Raw genomic sequence first — 18,515 nt, 5'->3', positions numbered from 1 at the left:
TGGGTGGGGAAGGGCTGGGGTTATGGCTTAGTGGCAGAGCGCTTGCCTGGCAGGTGTGAGGCTCTGGGTTTGATTCTCAGCACCATATATCAATAAATAAAATAAAGGTCCATTGACAGCTAAAAAAATATTTTTAAAAAATGGGTGGGGAAAATGCCTGACATTCACTTTCAAACAGTTGCCATGGATGGTAGAATTTTTTTCTCATATGAGACATTGACACAAAGTAGTAATGGAAAAGCTTTACTTCAAAATGCTGTCAGATCTGCAGATTAAAATAGAAAGAACAAAAACCAAACCTCAATATTGCATTAAAAATTTTAAAGGAAATGATTACGGTAAAGTAAATTTTTTTTATTGGTTTCTCAAAACATTACAATGCTCTTGACATATCATATTTCATACATTTGATTCAAGTGGGTTATGAACTCCCATTTTTACCACGTGCAGAGATTGCAGGTTCACATTGGTTATTGATTTTTATGTGCATAATTTAATAAATGGAGAAAGTTCAGATATTTAAAATATGATATTATGAATTTTGATGGGAATAGAATTGAATCTCTGAATTATCAGAAAACCATTTCTTTTTTTAAAAGTGGGACACAGCATAAGAATGATGTGTATGTTTTAATGTATGTTTAATGTGTAAGTGATGTTGTATGTTTTAATGGTCTTTATTTTTTATAAGAGTTTAAGATTTACAGAAAAACTCTAAAACTAATGCAACAGCTCTCACAAAATCTACACCTGATACATCTAATTTTCTCTAAAGTTAATATCTTATATTAAGTTCAATATATTTGTCACAACTAATGAACCAACATTGATATATTATTATTAAATTAATTCCACACTTTATTCATATTTCCTAGTTCTGACCTAATACCCATTTTCTGATTCCAATTAGAATATTACTTGGAAGCAATATTGGAAACATGCGAATGGCATGTCTCCTTAGACTTCTCTCTTGGTCATGACAGCTTCTAAGAGTTTCCTTTTTAATGATTATACAGTTTTGAATATGGTTTTACAATATTTATTTCTTAATATTTATTTGCTTTTTTTTGGAATCAGAGATTAAACCCAAGGGGCTTAGCCCTTTTTATTCTTTTTGAGATAGGGTTTCACTAAGTTGCTTAGTGCCGCACTAAATTGCTGGGGCTGGCTTTGAACTTGCGATCCTTCTGCCTCAGTTTATTCAACTGCTGGGGTAATAGGAGTGAGCCACCACTCCAGCCAGTTTGACAGTTTTGAAGACTGCCAGTTGGATTTTTTTTTCTTTTTTTTCCCCTTTAATTTTTATTGTTGGTTGTTCAAAACATTACATAGTTCTTGACATATCATATTTCACATTTTGTTTCAAGTGAGTTATGAACTCCCATTTTTACCCCGTATACAGATTGCAGCATCACATCTGTTACACATCCACTGTTTTACATATTGCTATACTAGTGTCTGTTATATTCTGCTGCCTTTCCTATCCTCTACTATCCCCCATCCCCTCCCCTCCCATCTTCTCTCTCTACCCCATCTACTGTAATTCATTTCTCCCCCTTGTTTTTCCCCCCTTTCCCCTCACTTCCTCTTGTATGTAATTTTGTATAACCATGAGGGTCTCCTTCCATTTCCATGCAATTTCCCCTTCTCTTTCCTTTTCCCTCCCACCTCTCACCCCTGTTTAATGTTAATCTTCTTCTCATGCTCTTCCAACTCTGTTCTTAATTACTCTCCTTATATCAAAGAAAAAAATTGGCATTTGTTTTTTTTAGGGATTGGCTAGCTTCACTTAGCAGAATCTGTTCTAATGCCATCCATTTCCCTGCAAATTCTATGATTTTGTCATTTTTTAATTCATAGTAATACTCCATTGTGTATAAATGCCACATTTTTTTTATCCATTCGTCTATTGAAGGACATCTAGGTTGGTTCCACAGTCTTGTTATTGTGAATTGTGCTGCTATGAACATCCATGTAGCAGTGTCCCTGTAGCATGCTCTTTTTAGGTCTTTAGGAAATAGACCAAGAAGGGGAATAGCTGGGTCAAATGGTGGTTCCATTCCCAGCTTTCCAAGAAATCTCCATACTGCTTTCCAAATTGGCTGCACCAATTTGCAGTCCCACCAGCAATGTACAAGTGTACCCTTTTCCCCACATCCTCGCCAGCACTTGTTGTTTGACTTCAGAATAGATGCCAATCTTACTGGAGTGAGATGGTATCTTAGGCGGCTCTGCCCCTCCACAGGCCGCTGGGCCTGTTCTGTCTGTCGGTTGCAGGTCTGTCTACCTTGCAGGCACGGGGAGCGGCTCTGCCCCTCCACGGGTTTCTGGGCCTGTTCTGCTGGTGGGTCTCCAGTCTGCCTACCTTGCAGGAGCGGGGGGAAGCTCTGCCCCTCCGAACACCGCTGGGGCTGTTCTGCCGGTAGGTCGCAGGTCCACCTATCTTCCACCTATCTTGCGGGCGCATGACGGCTCTGCCCCTCCCCCAACCAGGGCGATGTGTCTCCAGTTGGATATTTTGTAGAATTCCTCTTAACTGGAACTGGTCTCATGTTTCACCAGGATTAAGGGATTTTGTGAGGATTTTAATCACATCCTATCAATGGCATACACTGTCATCATAACTGTTGATAATGTTAATGATAACCTTGATTATGTGGCTGTGGCAGTTCTTGTCTTTTCTTACACTGCATTTGATATTATATATATATATATATATATATATATATATATATATATATACACACACACACACACACACACACACACACACACTGGGGATTGAACTCCGGGGATCTAAATCACTAAATTATATCCCCAGCCCTGTTTAAAGATTATTTTATTTTGAGTCAGAGTCTTGCTAAGTTGCTTAGGGCCTCATTAAGTTGCTGAGGCTGGCCTTGTATTTGTGATTCTCCTGCTGTAGTCATCTAAGTCGCTCGGATTTCAGGTATGTGCCACTGTACCAAATGCATTTGTGTTCTTTGGAAGAAAATTACTATGCATAGCCCACACTTAAAATCTAAGAAGCTGTCCTTCATGATTTGAGGTGGAGTGTCTATATAAAGTATTTGGAATTGCTCTGCCTTGGAGATTTGTCTCCTCCTTATTTATTCATTCAATAATTTACTTATATTAAACATGAGTTTATGTATATTTGTCTTTTACCCTGCGTAATAATATAATGCTTTATAAATTTATTTTGTACTTAATTTGCTTAAACTTTGTCAAACTGGACTTTTAGCTCCCATATTCCTCTGACTTCTCCCTATCATTGTGTGTGTCTCTGTGTGTGTGTGATCACTTTCTTGCTCTGACACTATAAAATGATCCATGTTCATCTTGTATGCTACAGCCTTGAATCTCCCTCATGTCCATGGAGACCTAGTTTTTTTATTGTAGAATGGTATTAGAAATGAAGATATGACCCCTAGGTGGATCTATTGCTATTGGAATGTATTTCTTCTAGACCACTGACCCAATGAGGAAATATGTATGTCCATATTAGTATATCTACATACACATATCTGTAAATATTTGTACATGTAGTGATCTGTATCTAAATTAAACTAATCATAAGTTTATACTAATGTCTACAGATTAATTCATTATTTCATGGATACATCAAGCCATCATCCCATTTGTTTGATATAAGTCACTCCAATAAATCTATTTCTTCCTTTTTCCATTAATATATTAATTGCTCAGTTTTATAAAAAAATGTCTATTGTAGTTACAGAATGATTAACCTCTACTTCACAGAAATAATTTTATCAACCAAGTACTATGTTTATATACGGTTTGTTTTATCTAATCTCATAGATTTCACTTGGTCATAGATTTTGTACATACTTAGATAAGAATGTTTTTTCTCCACCTACTTCAGTGATATACTTTCATATTTTTTTACTAAAGTCAGAGTCTTTTGTCACATTCTGCATTTCATCCTGTAATTCTCCAACATTCAAAATAATATTTAAAATTTGCATACATTAAGATTTAATCTTTGTTCTATAAAGTTTTACACATTTGATAAATGCATTTTTTGTGTCTATCATTAAAGCACATACAAAAATCCACCACCCTGAAATATCTCCTTAGTCTTACCTATTTGTTCCTCCCCCACAAAATGAAAACCTTGACAGTTACCTGTTTATTCTTAAACTGCTATTTATAGAATGTCAAATAACTGGGAAGAATAAAAGTAGGTAGCTTTTTTAGACTAACTTCTTCTAGGTAACCACATGGATTTATAATCAATTTCTTTGCATTTTCTTGATGACAGCAAACAAAACTTCATCATCTTTCAAAAATTCAACTTGAATGAAAAGACTAGGTGCAGGGATTATCTAAAAGTGATTAAGCAGTAACCATAAAAAACTCTTGAATCAAAGAACAAATAGGAAATCTTAGCAAAAAAAAAAAACAATATGTAGAAAACCTACTTATAAAACTAAAGGTATGACCAGGCAACGACAGAAGAAAAGAGTGACAAGACCTATTTGGGAATTTCAATTTGTCTTCAAGACTAAGATGAATCTTCTGACAGAGTTCATCAGGAACCTGAGGGATAATGGGAGTAGTTATCTTATTTCGTTACTGAATTCAATATTGCTGACTATGTCCTTTCTTTAAATGTGGCTAACTTTCATAAAAGGAAGTGGAGTGCTTTGAGTACAATTACTTGGGATATTTTTCTATGTATAATAACTAATTATTTATTATTAGAAAGTATTTTTGGCCTTTATCATTTAGAATTTACAATACCTAACTTAGCCATCATTGGACTATTAGAGTGGACTGAAGGAGTTTTTTTTTTTTTTTTTAATATGAGAAGTGAAGAAGTGAATCAGTAATAAAACCTTTGCCTTATGTCAAAAACACCAAAAAAAAAAAACCCTAAAGATATGATAACCAAAATAAAAACATCACTGGAGAGCTCAGTTATTGGAGCTGAGAAAGAAAGGAATCCATGGACTTAAAGGAATAGAAGTTATTCAACCTGAAAATAGAGAGAAAATACACTGAGTAAAAATGAGCAGATTCCTAAGGTACCTATGGAACAAAAACTAACATTTAACATTTGAACAGTTGGAGTACCAGAGGATAAATACAGAACTTATAAATATTGGGAGAATTTTAAGTCCTGTATCTTGCCGCAGTCTGGCTGGGCACACAATCACGAGTCACTCACAGCTTTGTAGATTCAAACAGCAATTCTTTATTCCCGAACTCACACCAGCCCTATACAAACACGTTCTGGGGAAATTCATGTTCTGGGCAAAAATCACGTACTCCACCAGGCTCTAATCAGCAGGATACACCCTATTCCCAGCAGGGTACACTTCAAACCTGGAATTGCCCTAAACCCAAGGAACGGGATACTCCCTAAAACCTAATCCGCCCTAAACCCGGATCCCCCCTAATCCAGTAGGATCCTCCTTAAACCTGGATCCACCCTGGTCCTTGAGCAGGGTCACCTTTCTCAAACATACATGCAATGTCACTGCAAAATGTCCAAGGCAAGTCCATTTCCATGAGTCCTTCCTCTAAGCAACGTGGGGTACGCTGGCAAGGAAATTTTGATGTGTCATTTCTACTTGGCAATGGCTCTCAGCATCTCCCCCCTTCTGATTAATTAAACAACAAGCAATGTGGCTTAAGGACCATGCCTGGTAGGTTGTCCAATTCAACATATGGTTCTTACCCGTCATGGGAAAAACTAACCTCTAGGAGTCAGCCTCCTGTATTAGGTTGATACCACTGCAATTGGATCATACCCGTCATTGACTACCGGTCCAGCATACAGCCATACTTGTGGATAGGCCTATGCACCAGTGGGGGGGTGAGGTTCTTGCCTCACCTCTGTTGGCCCCCAAATTTAGCCTTGGTGCCAGTGGGCGGGTGAGGTTCTTTGCCTCACCTCTGTTGGCCCCCAAATTTTAGACCATCACTAGCAGAAGGGAGGAGGATACAGAAATGCCAAGACACCAAGCCAGTTGATGGCTCCTTTGGAAAAATTGCATCACTGGTGACACCATCAGCAAAGATATGCCAGCACTACCACAATTCGCTGCACCAGAGGATAGTTCACAATGCATACAACTGATATATACTCCAGGCAAGTTCTGCAAGCACTTCAAATTGGAGGAGTCTATCAATATATCCATTTCCTCCCGAAGTAAATTGAGTCCTTGATTGAACATTACTTGTTGAGTTATATTCATTGATGCATCAGTTTATACAGTTTACTGTGATAGCTATCATAGAAGCTGTAGTTTGGTTTTATCTTAGTCTTCCCCGGCACTGGGATAGAGGTGGGAATTCTGGCAAAGATGCTAAAGAGACATTATCCTGAACACAATTATTAAATATAATGAAAAGGAAAGGTGAAAGTAAACAAACAGATCTGTTAACCTCCTTTAAAAACAATCCTTAACAGCTGTTTACCTAATTTAAATTAGTAAACAAACAGATCTGTTAACCACCTTTAAAAACAATCCTTAACAGCTGTTTACCTAATTTAAATTAAACCATTTAAATCACATGAATAAAAAACATAATTCGGATCCATTTTTTCATGAGCGCTCCTCATATATGAAATATGGACATACACACATACAGACATACAACACAAAACAGAAGTGTGCACACATAATATACAACACATAAGACAATAGTAAAGGCCTTGTAGCTTTACCTAGGTGAAATCTCCATTGCAATGTTTAAAAACTCCACAGTCAAAAAATAAAACTGATCAGAAAAACATTAACCTAGGTTTGTATGAGTTCAAAAATAAAATAGAACTTTATGATGTGGGAAAAATGCAATAATAAAATAGATATTGAAAAAAGCACCCTGGTTAATCACTGTTGCAGATGTAAGAATAGCCAAGCTGGAGCTCTGGATATCAGCTGTTATGGATTTGAGTCAAATCATTTTCTTTTTCTGTAGAAATTGCTTTAGTTAATCTCTCTGGAATCCAAATTGGCTGCTGTTCTCTCTGTGGAAAAACACAACAGAACCCCCCGACTCCAGACAATCACTGGGTCAGGACCTTTCCATTGTCCTGTTAGAATATCTTTCCAAAGTACCTTAGGCTTATGTACATTTTCTGGATACATATGTCTTTCCGCAGCACTAAGTCCTGATGAATCCAAATTTAGAAAGTTTAGAGTAAAAAGGGTTATTTTAAGTTTATCTTTGGGGGATATATACCCCTTTCCAATTCCCTCTTTTTGCTTTAATAAGTACGTTTTAAGTTTGATGAGCTCTTTCAACTATTCCTTGTCCCTGTGGATTGTATGGGATTCCTGTTATATGAGTAATACCAAATGATGAGCAAAATTGTTTAAAAGAGGTAGAGGTATAACCAGGACCATTATCTGTTTTTAACTGTTTAGGAATGCCCACAGTGGCAAAATTTTGTAAGCAATGATGTGTAACATCTTTAGTTTTTTCTCTGGCATGAAGGGAGCCCATCAAAAATCTGGAAGAAGTATCAACTATAACATGTAAATATTTTAATTTTCCAAATTCTGGCAAGTGTGTGACGTTCATATGCCAAATATGGTTAGGTATCAGTCCTCTAGGATTGACTCCAAGAGTAACTTGTGGTAAAAAGGTCACACAATTTTGACATTGTTTTATTATATGTCTGGCTTGTTCCTTCATATCCTTCAGGATCCTTCCAATCTAATATCATTGCACTTCTATGGGGATTAGTCGCCACTCCTAGGCCTCGAAGCGTTTGAGTGGCTTGTTGTAATGGCCAATGTTTTGGCCATTCTTGACGAGATATGATGCTAAGGTCAGCACCTGTGTCCAGTAGCCCATTAAACTCATGTCCTTGAATATTTAGTTTTAGCATTGGGTGAGAATCTAAATTTAAAGACAGCATAGCCCAATCTACACCTGGGGAGCCTAATTCCCTGGAACCTCTTTCTACAATATGACTAGAGAATTTATTATGTAGTCTGGGTATTATTAACAACTGTGCTATTCTATCTCCAGGTGAAATTACTGATATACCTCTTGGAGAACTAGCTATAATTTTTATTTCACCTACATAATCGGGATCAATTACCCCAGGACTTATCATAAGTCCTTTTAATGTAGATGAACTACGTCCCAATAATAAGCCTACTGTTCCTTGGGGAAGAGGTCCTTTTACTCCTGTGGGAATGATTTGAACTCCCATCTCTGGAGTTAGTACTGCTCTGGCAGAGGCGCAGATGTCCAACCCTGTGCTCCCTTGGGTTTGTCTGATGAGGGATTTAATGGACAATGTGTCCTGGGCACCACCCTGATGGTGTTGCTGGGCTCCTCCACTGCCCCGTATATTTGTGGTTGTGGGCCCCGGAGCATTGGGCCCCCCAGTCCGTTTTTTGGCAATGGAGCCTGATGCCTTTCTCCATGATATCATGGGTAAATACCTGATCCTTGTCCATTTTTTGATAAGGGAGTACCCTCTATGGTGGTTTGAGAACGGCATTCATTAGCCCAATGTCTCCCTCTACAGCATCGTGGGCAAATACCCGGTATTCTATTCCTTTGATATCTAGTTTTGTTAAACCCTCCTCCTATGGGGCAACTCCCTTTAAAATGTCCTGTTTGTTCACAATTATAGCATGTTTTTGGCCTGGCATCTAAATCCTGTTGTACTGCAGCTGCCAAGACTTGCCCTTGTTCATTAATATCTCTACATAATTTAATATATGTGTTTAAATCTTCATGTCTCCATGGTCTAATAACCTCTCTGCAGCAACGATTTGCTTGGTCATAAGCCAGTTGTTTTATTAATGGCATTACTTGTACTGTATCCCCCCAAATTCTGGCAGCTGTTTGAATAAGCCTATCTACAAAGTCAGCGTAAGGTTCATTAGCTCTCTGTATTACCTTAGATAGCTGACCTTGTAAATCTCCATGTCCTTGTAAAGTCTTCCATGCCCTAACTGTGTCTGCAGCAATTTGTGCATATATAGCAGGATCATATTCAATTTGTTGCCGTTGACCCTCATAAGGTCCTTTTCCTAACAACATATTTAGATGTCTTTGAGGGTAACCGGCTGCTGCATTTCGACTAGCTGTCTCCATGCAAAATTCCTCATTGGCAACCTTCCATAACAAATATTGTCCTCCAGTTAGCACAACGCTAGCCCAATCTGCTGGCGTCATGTCCAAGTTAGTAATGGACTCTACCATGATTACCGTGAAGGGAGCTTGGGGACCATAGGTTGTTACAGCCTCCTTTAACTGCTTCACTGTTTTAAAATCTAAAGCACGGTGAATTTGCTGCCCTTCTACCTGTTCAAGTACAGGGCATGCTAGTCTTTGAGGTCCTGTCTCAGGATCCCATTTATCAACTACGGAGTTTGAGGGCCATTCAGCTGTCTCCATTGGTGGGGTTGTTGGTTGAATTATGCTCTCTGGTGATAAAACAGAGTTAGTAACAGCCTCCTGTTGTGGCCTTTTTCCTAATAACCCCTTTTCCTTTAAATTTTCTTCCTCTGTCTGACTAGCTCGAGAGACCTTCTATTTGCTTGATCTAAAATGTCTTTCTCCATGGTCTGAACCTCTAACAATTTACTTAACACCTTTTCGGTTTGTTTTTTACTAATTTCTAATCTACTATAAAGATAACACAACCCAATAAGATAAAACAAAACAAAACCGAAAGTGAATGAAACAAAAAAGGAATAAAAAATCATTGTATCAATTTTCTCTTCCTCAGGGCTGACAAACTTCAAACCTTGAGCCAACCATTTTTCCCAGTTTGCCTGAGAAATTTCTAGGGATAGGCAGCTTGAAACAAAAACAAAATAAATCAAAACATGAACACATTGTTTTTTGAAATGGTCACCCATTCTTTCGCTCTTCCTCAGGGGCAAGCAATTTTACTTACCTCCAAGTTTCAGATGTTCCGCGTATGGACCACCAAATGCCGCAGTCTGGCTGGGCACACAATCACGAGTCACTCACAGCTTTGTAGATTCAAACAGCAATTCTTTATTTCCTAACTCACACTGGCCCTCTACAAACACGTTCTGGGGAAATTCACGTTCTGGGCAAAAATCACGTACTCCACCAGGCTCTAATCAGCAGGATACACCCTATTCCCAGCAGGGTACACCTTAAACCTGGAATTGCCCTAAACCCAAGGAGCGGGATACTCCCTAAAACCTGATCTGCCCTAAACCCGGATCCCCCCTAATCCAGTAGGATCCTCCTTAAACCCGGATCCACCCTGGTCCTTGAGCAGGGTCACCTTTCTCAAACATACATGCAATGTCACTGCAAAATGTCCAAGGCAAGTCCATTTCCATGAGTCCTTCCTCTAAGCAACATGGGGTACGCTGGCAAGGAAATTTCCATGCATCATTCCTACTTGGCAATGGCTCTCAGCAGTATTTATCCTCTGGTACTCCAATATTTCAAAAGGCTTCAACCTACAGCTCTAAGAATCTAAACCAACCACAAACAGGATGAACTGAAAGAATTCTCTGCCAATTCACATGATAATCAAACCTCTGAAAATTAGAGGCAAGAAAATGAAAAAGACTAGTTAGAAAGGATGCAATACTGAGCAAGGAACACCAATTTTAAATGACAGCAGATTTCACATATGTAACCATAGAAACTAGAAATAAGTAGCACGATGGTTCTTAAGTACTGAGAAAAAAGAACCTCAACTTGAAATCTATACCCAAGGAAAATATCTTTCAGGGATGAAGATAGAAGAAAGATATTCTTGACAAATGGACAAGTGAATTTGTTGCCAGAAGTCCTATTTTTAAAGAGTATCTAAAGTAATTTATCCAAATATAAATGATACCAGATTAGGGTTTGGAAATTCAGAAAGAAAAAAATAACATAAGGGATAAAGCTAGTGTTAAATATGATTTGTCTTTATGAGATATTCTCGTGATATATAAAATTATTAGATTATTAATTCTTGCACTCTAGGAGTCTTATAAAGGAAGTTGGGGCCTAATCTTACATGATAAAGATTAGAACCTACTTTTTTTTCTTCTTCTTCTATTAAATGCAGAGTCTCTGGTTTAATTCCTAGGTCCTTGATCCACTTTGAGATGAGTTTTGTGCATGGTGAGAGAGAGAAGTTTGATTTTATTTTGTTACTTATAGATTTCCAGTTTTCCTAGCACCATTTGTTGAAGATGCTATCTTTTCTCCAATGCATGTTTTTGGCACTTTTGTCTAATATAAGATAATTATAGTTTTGTGGGTTAGTCTCTGTGTCCTCTATTCTGTATCATTGGTCTACCAGTGTATTTTGGTTGCAATACCATGCTGCTTTCGTTACTATTGCTCTGTAGTATAGTTTAAGGTCTGGTACAATGAGGCCATCTGCTTGGCACTTCCTGATAAGCATTACTTTAGCTATTCTGGTTCTCTAATTTTTTCCAGATGAATTTCATGATTGCTTTTTCTATTTCTATGAGGAATGCCATTGGAGGGATTATGATTGGAATTGAGTTAAGTCTGTACAATGCTTTTGGAAGTCTAGTTATTTTGATAATATTAATTCTGCCTATCCAAGAGCAAGGTAGATCTTTCCATCTTCTAAGGTCTTCTTTGATTTCTTTCTTTAGGGTTCTGTATTTTTCATTGTATAGATCTTTCACCTCTTTCATTAAGTTGATACCCAAGTATCTTAAATTTTTTTTGAGGTTATTGTAAATGGGGTAGTTTTTTCTCATTTCCTTCTCAGAGGATTTGTCATGGATATACAGAAATGCCTTTGATTTGGGGTGTTAATTTTATATCTTGCTAACATCTGATATGATACTCATCATATTTAGAGGTAATAAATAAAGTACTTGAAAATTAGGGAGTGTAAATGGAACTTTGTGGAAATCTGGTTTCTATGCTTCCCTCAAAGTAGTAAAATGTTCATACTATAAACTGTGATATATCACAAAATTATATAATGATATATGTAGCAAGCACTAAAAAAATTATACAAAACAACATATTAAAAACTATGACAGAAAAAATGTTATTCTAAAGTTTCTGTTTTTCTAAATTTTTTCAAGTAACACATAGGCTGGCAAGAAAAGGGAAACAGAAGAAATAGAAACAACAGAAAAAAATAAATGGAATAATTGAATACTAATATTGTTTTTAAAATATTTTGTTAGTTGTAGATAGACACAATATCTTTATTTTATTTATTTATTTTTATGTGGTGATGTAGATGAAATCCAGTGCCTCATATATGGTAGGCAAGCATACCACCACTGTGCCACAATACCAGCCCCAAATACTTATTTTTCATTATTTTTATATATGACAGCAGAATGCATTATAATTCATATTAAACATATAGAGCACAATTTTTTTATCTCTGGTTATATACAAAGTATATTCACACCAATTCCTTTCTTCATAATGTACTTTGGATAATGATGTCCATCACATTCCACCATCATTTCTAACCCCATGCCCCCTCCCTTTCCCTCCCTGGGAAGAGGGGTGAATACTAATATTTTAGTAATTATGTTAATGCTCGTTGTTTAAATATATCAAAAGATATCAACAGAGTGCAAAAATATGAGCCAATTTTATGTTGTCAATAAAAGACTCACTTCAAAATAACACAAAAGTATTTTAAAAGTAAAATGATAGAAAAAGATATACCAAGCCCTAATTAACAAAGAAAAAAGCAAAAGTGGCTAGATATTTGGTAGATTTTAGAAAAGAAAAGAGAAAACTGCTAGAGACAAAGTAAGACATTGCATATTGTTAAAAGGATGAATTGACCTGAAGATATAGCAATTCTAAAGGTGTATGCACAAAAAATCAGAGACTTAATATACATAAAGAAATCTGATAGTGCTGAAAGTAGAAACAGACAAAGCCACAATTATAATTGAGAACTTTAACACTCTCTTCCAGGAGCTATTAGAAGTATTAGGGAGAAAAATCAACATGATAATATATAGATATGAAAACACAATCAGCAGGCAGATTATAATTGACCTGTACAGAATACTGCACATTTTCAACTGCTTATAGAATGTTCATAAGGATAGACAAATATCCTGGGATATAAAGCATGCCTCAACAAATTTAGAACTGAAATCATACAGTGTTTACTACCTGACTATATTGAAATAAAACTAAAGATGAATAAGAGAAAAATAATAAGAAAAATCACAAAATACATGAAATTAAATAACAACTCACTTCTAAATAATCTATAAGTTAGAGAGAAAGTCTCACAGAAGCAAAATACTACAGAACTAAATAAATGTTAAAATAATGTAAAATATTGGTATATTGTGAGGGTAGACCCAAGAGGGAAATAGCAATAAAAGTTTACACTAAAAATGAGAAATGTCAAATCAATAATTTATATTCCAATTCCAAGAAATTAGAAGAGTAAGATCTCAGCAAGTCAAAAATAATATGTGAGAAAATACTAAATATAGGAGCAGAAATCAATTAAATTGAAAATTAAAATTAAAAGATATCAAAAATTGAAAAAAATGTGATTATTAAACATTTGGTAAATTCAATAAAACTGTGGAAAGACTGATGGAAATAAAAACAAAAAATCAAATCAACTACAACTGGGAAGACAGTATCACACCTATACATTTATTAATTTCACATCATGGAGAATATAGACCAATTTCTTTAAAATTCCAAACTACTAGATCTTAACAAAGTTAAAGTAGAACATATTAATATTCTTATAACAATTAAGGCAATTCATTTCATAATTTTAAAATGCACCCAAAATCCCTGTGTTCAGATGATTTCACTGGACAATTATATCAAATAATTAACTCCAATTTTACACAGTCTTTTCTAGAAAATGGAAGAGAAATTGCTTCCAAACTCATTTTACATATCAATATTAAGCTTCAACTCAAACCAAGCAAAGATAGTAAATAGCAATAATGAAGTAGCAGACCAATATATTTAGCAATAAGCAAAAAGAACTAGACACTACATTCATTTGAATGTTATTATGGGCAGGCTCAATTTGTTAAATATTTGAAAACTAATAAATGTTATCCATCGTATCAACTAGCTTACAAATAAAAAATATGACATGATTATCTACATGACAGAGAGAGAGCACTTCAGAAAACTCAACACTCATTTATAGTAAAAACTCTCAGTGAATTAGGAATTATTTGAAATAATTAATAATGAATTAATAATTATTTGAAATAATTACCAATTATTTCAAATTGGTAAAGAATATCTATGATAAAAATCTAAATTAAACATAATTATTAAAGAATGAATGATTTCCTTCCCTTGAGACAAAGAATGAAGGAAAGATATCAACTCTGACTATTCTTTTAGGGGAATCAGCTAAATTGGATTACTCCTAAATTACTGGTGGAAATTTAAAATAATATAGTAACACCATAAATAGTTTGTACTTTCTGGAAAAGAAGCCTGCTTTTATAATATGAACCAGAAATTTCATTTTCTTGGGCATTTATCACAGAGAAATGTATACTCATGTTGACACAAAAAGCTAAACATATATGGTCATAGCAGTTCTATTTATAATACTTCAAAAATTAAGCACAACCTAAATATTCATTGAAAGGTGAATAGTTATTCAAAGCATGATATTCCCATATCACAAAAATTATGCAATAAAATGAATGAATAATTGACATGCAGTAACTTAAATGGAATTTAAGAAAATATGATGAATGAGTAAAGTAATTCCAAAGAATTACCACACAAATTATCCATTTATATAATTTTCTTTAAATAATAAAATTATATTGATTACTATTTGCTAGAGAGTGGGAACGAAGCATAGAGACTGTGTCACTCTAAAGGAGTAGCATAAGAATTCCTTGTGGTAGTGTTTCTATGTCATGATTAGGATAATGATTATGTGAAATCACATCTGACAGGATTACACAGAACTGCATGTATACACACAGAAATGAAACTAATAAAGTCCGAAAAATCTCTAAGGTGGTTTGCCACATTAATTTTCTGCTTCTCAAGTTGCACTATAGTTATGCAAGTTGTTCCTAAATTGGCAACCTAGCAAAGATGCCATGAAACACCCTGCAGATTTTTGTTCTGCATTCCTTTTATAATTAATTCAAAACTAAAAGTTAATAACAACAAAAATAGTGGAATGACTCAGTTATTCTTCCTTGGGCAATATTCTTTGATGACTGAAACAATTAGAAATTTTAAGTTTTGGAAGGGTCAAGAAAATGATCCTTATTAAATAATTCAATAATGGCACATTACCATTCAACTAGAACTAAACCAAATATAGCTCCTGTTTCTAAAAAATGTGTTTTTATAGCTTTATTAGTTTTCCTCATGAATTTTCCATTTTAATTTTCTGTCTCAAAGATTTCTTCATATTGAAACACTTGTCTATTTATTTACTTTATCTAATTTTTAATAATATTTCTCCCCCAAATAAAATTCAACTTTTGAGAATGACAGATCATTTTGCCTTTTGTAAGAATATCTAATAAAAGTGAGGAAATGGTTATTATAATTGAAATGACCACATACTAAGAGGAAATATAACCCATTAACTTAATAAGTTAAAAGACACTGTTGTATATCTCCAAATAATCCACATTTTCTTGTAATTAATTTTGATTTTCTAGTTTCAAAAGATTTTAAAAGTAGTTATAAATTAGTTGATAGATTGTAATCTCTTGAATATGGCAAAATGTACAGGATAAGACTTTTTTTGAAATTTTTCCATATTGACAGAAGTGGCAGATAATGTTTGGGTAAATATAATTGTTTCTTACTTGGCAATAGGTTCTACTAAAGGTCAAAAAATTTCTTACTATCATTATATCTGAACCTATTATATTCAAAATATTCAAATAGAGAAAACATAGTCAATCACAAACATTTTTATTTAATGACTAGCCATAAAAATATTTGTAAACATCTGTTTTGTTATTCAATCTTCAATTTGAATTTTCAATTGAAATTAGGCAAATGAGTTTAAAAATTAGCCAGTGCCATGAGGAAATTAAAATATCTTTGCTGAAGATAAATCACATAATTTTATTCTGAAAAGAGGATTTCTTTTGTGACTTTTTTAAAAATGAGAAATTTATATTTCTTCTCTAGAATTACTTAATTGTGTGTGAGTGTGTGTGTGTGTGTGTGTGTGTGTGTGTGTGTGTCTGATTTTATTCTTGATAAACAGAATGGTCTAAGCTATTGATGTATTATTAGCCCAAACTTTTCTTTTCTCAAAATGAGTCCCTGGAAGAGATTAAGAAAAATAATTGTACACAAAAAGAACCTTGATAATTTTTTCATTTAAAAAAAAACATTTTTAATTGATACACAATGATTGTACATATACATGATCTAGAGTGTGATATTTTAAAACTTTATTTTAATTTTATTTGTTTCAGATATACATGATAGTAGAATGTATTTTGACATGTTATACATACATGGAGTATAACTTCTTGTGTTTGTATATGATGTGGGGTTACACTGATTGTGTATTCATATATGAATATAAGAAAGTTATGTCCAATATATTCTACTGTATTTTTTATTCCCATAACCCCTCTCTTCCCTTCACTCCTCTTCTTCTTGTCCAATGAACTCCTACTCTTCCCTCTTCTTATTGAGTGTTAGCATCCACACATCAGAGAGAACATTTGGCCTTTGATTTGGGGGGATTGGTTATTTCAGTTAGCATGATAGTCTCCAGTTCCATCCATTTACCAGAAAATGCCGTATTTTCATTCTGCTTTATGGCTTAGCTATTGGGAATTGAGCTGCTGTAAACATTGATGTGGCTTCATCACTGTAGTATACTAATTTTAAGTCATTTGTATATGTGCTGAGGAGTGGGATAACTGGGTAAAATGGTGGTTCTATTCCAAGTTTTCTAAGGAATCTCCATACTGGTTTCCACAGTGGTTGCACCAATCTACAGTCCCATCAGCAATGTATAAGTATACCTTTCCCCCCACATCCTCTCCAATATTTATTGTTACTTATATTCTTGATGATTACATTCTGACTGAAGTGAAACAAAATCTCACTGTAGTGTTAATTTTCATTTCTCTCATTGCTAGAGATGATGAAAAATTTTTCATAAATGGTTGACCAATCGCATTTATTCTTCTGTGAAGTGTCTATTCAGTTCCTTTGACTAATTATTAATTGGATTATTTGCTTTGTGGTGTTAAGTATTTTTAGTTCTTTATATGTACTGGAGATTAAGCTTTATCAGAGCTACAGGTGGTAAGGATTTTCTCCCTTCTGGTAGGCTCTCTTTACCTTCTTGGACTGTGATATTTTGATATATTATGCAATAGGAAGTTATCGATCAGGGTAATTAGCATCCATCACCTCAAATATTTTTTATATCTTTATGTTGGGAACATTCCAAATTTTCTCCTCTAGATATTTAAAATACACAATAAATTATTTACTGTAGTTGCCCCACTCTGTTATACAGCACTCAAACTTCATCTCATTATCTAATTTTATTTTTTTTACCTGTTAACCAATGCTTCTTAATCTTCACCTTCTGGCCTCTGGTAACCATTATTGAACATTCTACTTCAAAAAATTTATTTTATTAAACTTTTTCATATGTGCAGAACCATGAAGTATTTGTCTTTTTGTGCCTATATTATTCTATTTAATATAACATTCTCCAAGCTCACTCATGTTGCTGCAAATGACCAGGTTTCATTCCATTTTACATATAAATACTATTCCATTATGTTACATACATGTACATGAATACATCACATTTTATTTCTTCATACATCTGTAGATAGACATCTTGGTTGAGTCCATTTTAGTTATTATAGGTAGTACTGCTGAAAATGTTGAAATAAAAATATCATTTTGGCATGGTAATTTTTATTCCTTTGAACATAAGTCTATCCTTTCCATATTTTTCAAGATGTGGACAACAAAATGAGTATAATCTTTGATTTTTGTAGGGCTACATCAAGTTCATTGTGACATTTCTCATATATATTTTTATATTGTAATAAATACTACTAATATAAAGAAACATAGCTTATATCTCCTTTTGCAATATAAATCACAATCATTTATTTAAATAATATTACTCACAAGTAGTATGAATCCAATTAGGATTTGAGTTGCTTTAATAGTTCCTTCACCTTCAAATAAACCAAAGTAATTATTCCATACTTTTTGCAAAAATAAACAAACCAACCTCTTCATCTTTTAAATTCAGAGTAGCTTCCATATAGAATGTGAAAAACATGTAGAGGATGTAGGTTGGTTTGTAAAGATATGTGGATTATTCCCATCTAAAATTCATAATGTATATAATGATTCACATATCTGTAATCAATAATAAATTGTATGTATACATTAGGAGTACAAAAGTGAACCCAGAAATAGCATATACCACCACTTTCATCAGGTTATGTTATGTTATTTTTTTTATCTAACAATCTCATTTTAATATTGATTGTGCTATTTTTCCTCTTTGGTTACCCATTTAACTT

This window comes from Urocitellus parryii (genome assembly GCF_045843805.1).
Source record: "Urocitellus parryii isolate mUroPar1 chromosome 13 unlocalized genomic scaffold, mUroPar1.hap1 SUPER_13_unloc_8, whole genome shotgun sequence".
Taxonomy (NCBI): Eukaryota; Metazoa; Chordata; class Mammalia; order Rodentia; family Sciuridae; genus Urocitellus; species Urocitellus parryii.
Note: the sequence above shows the minus strand (reverse complement) of the source record.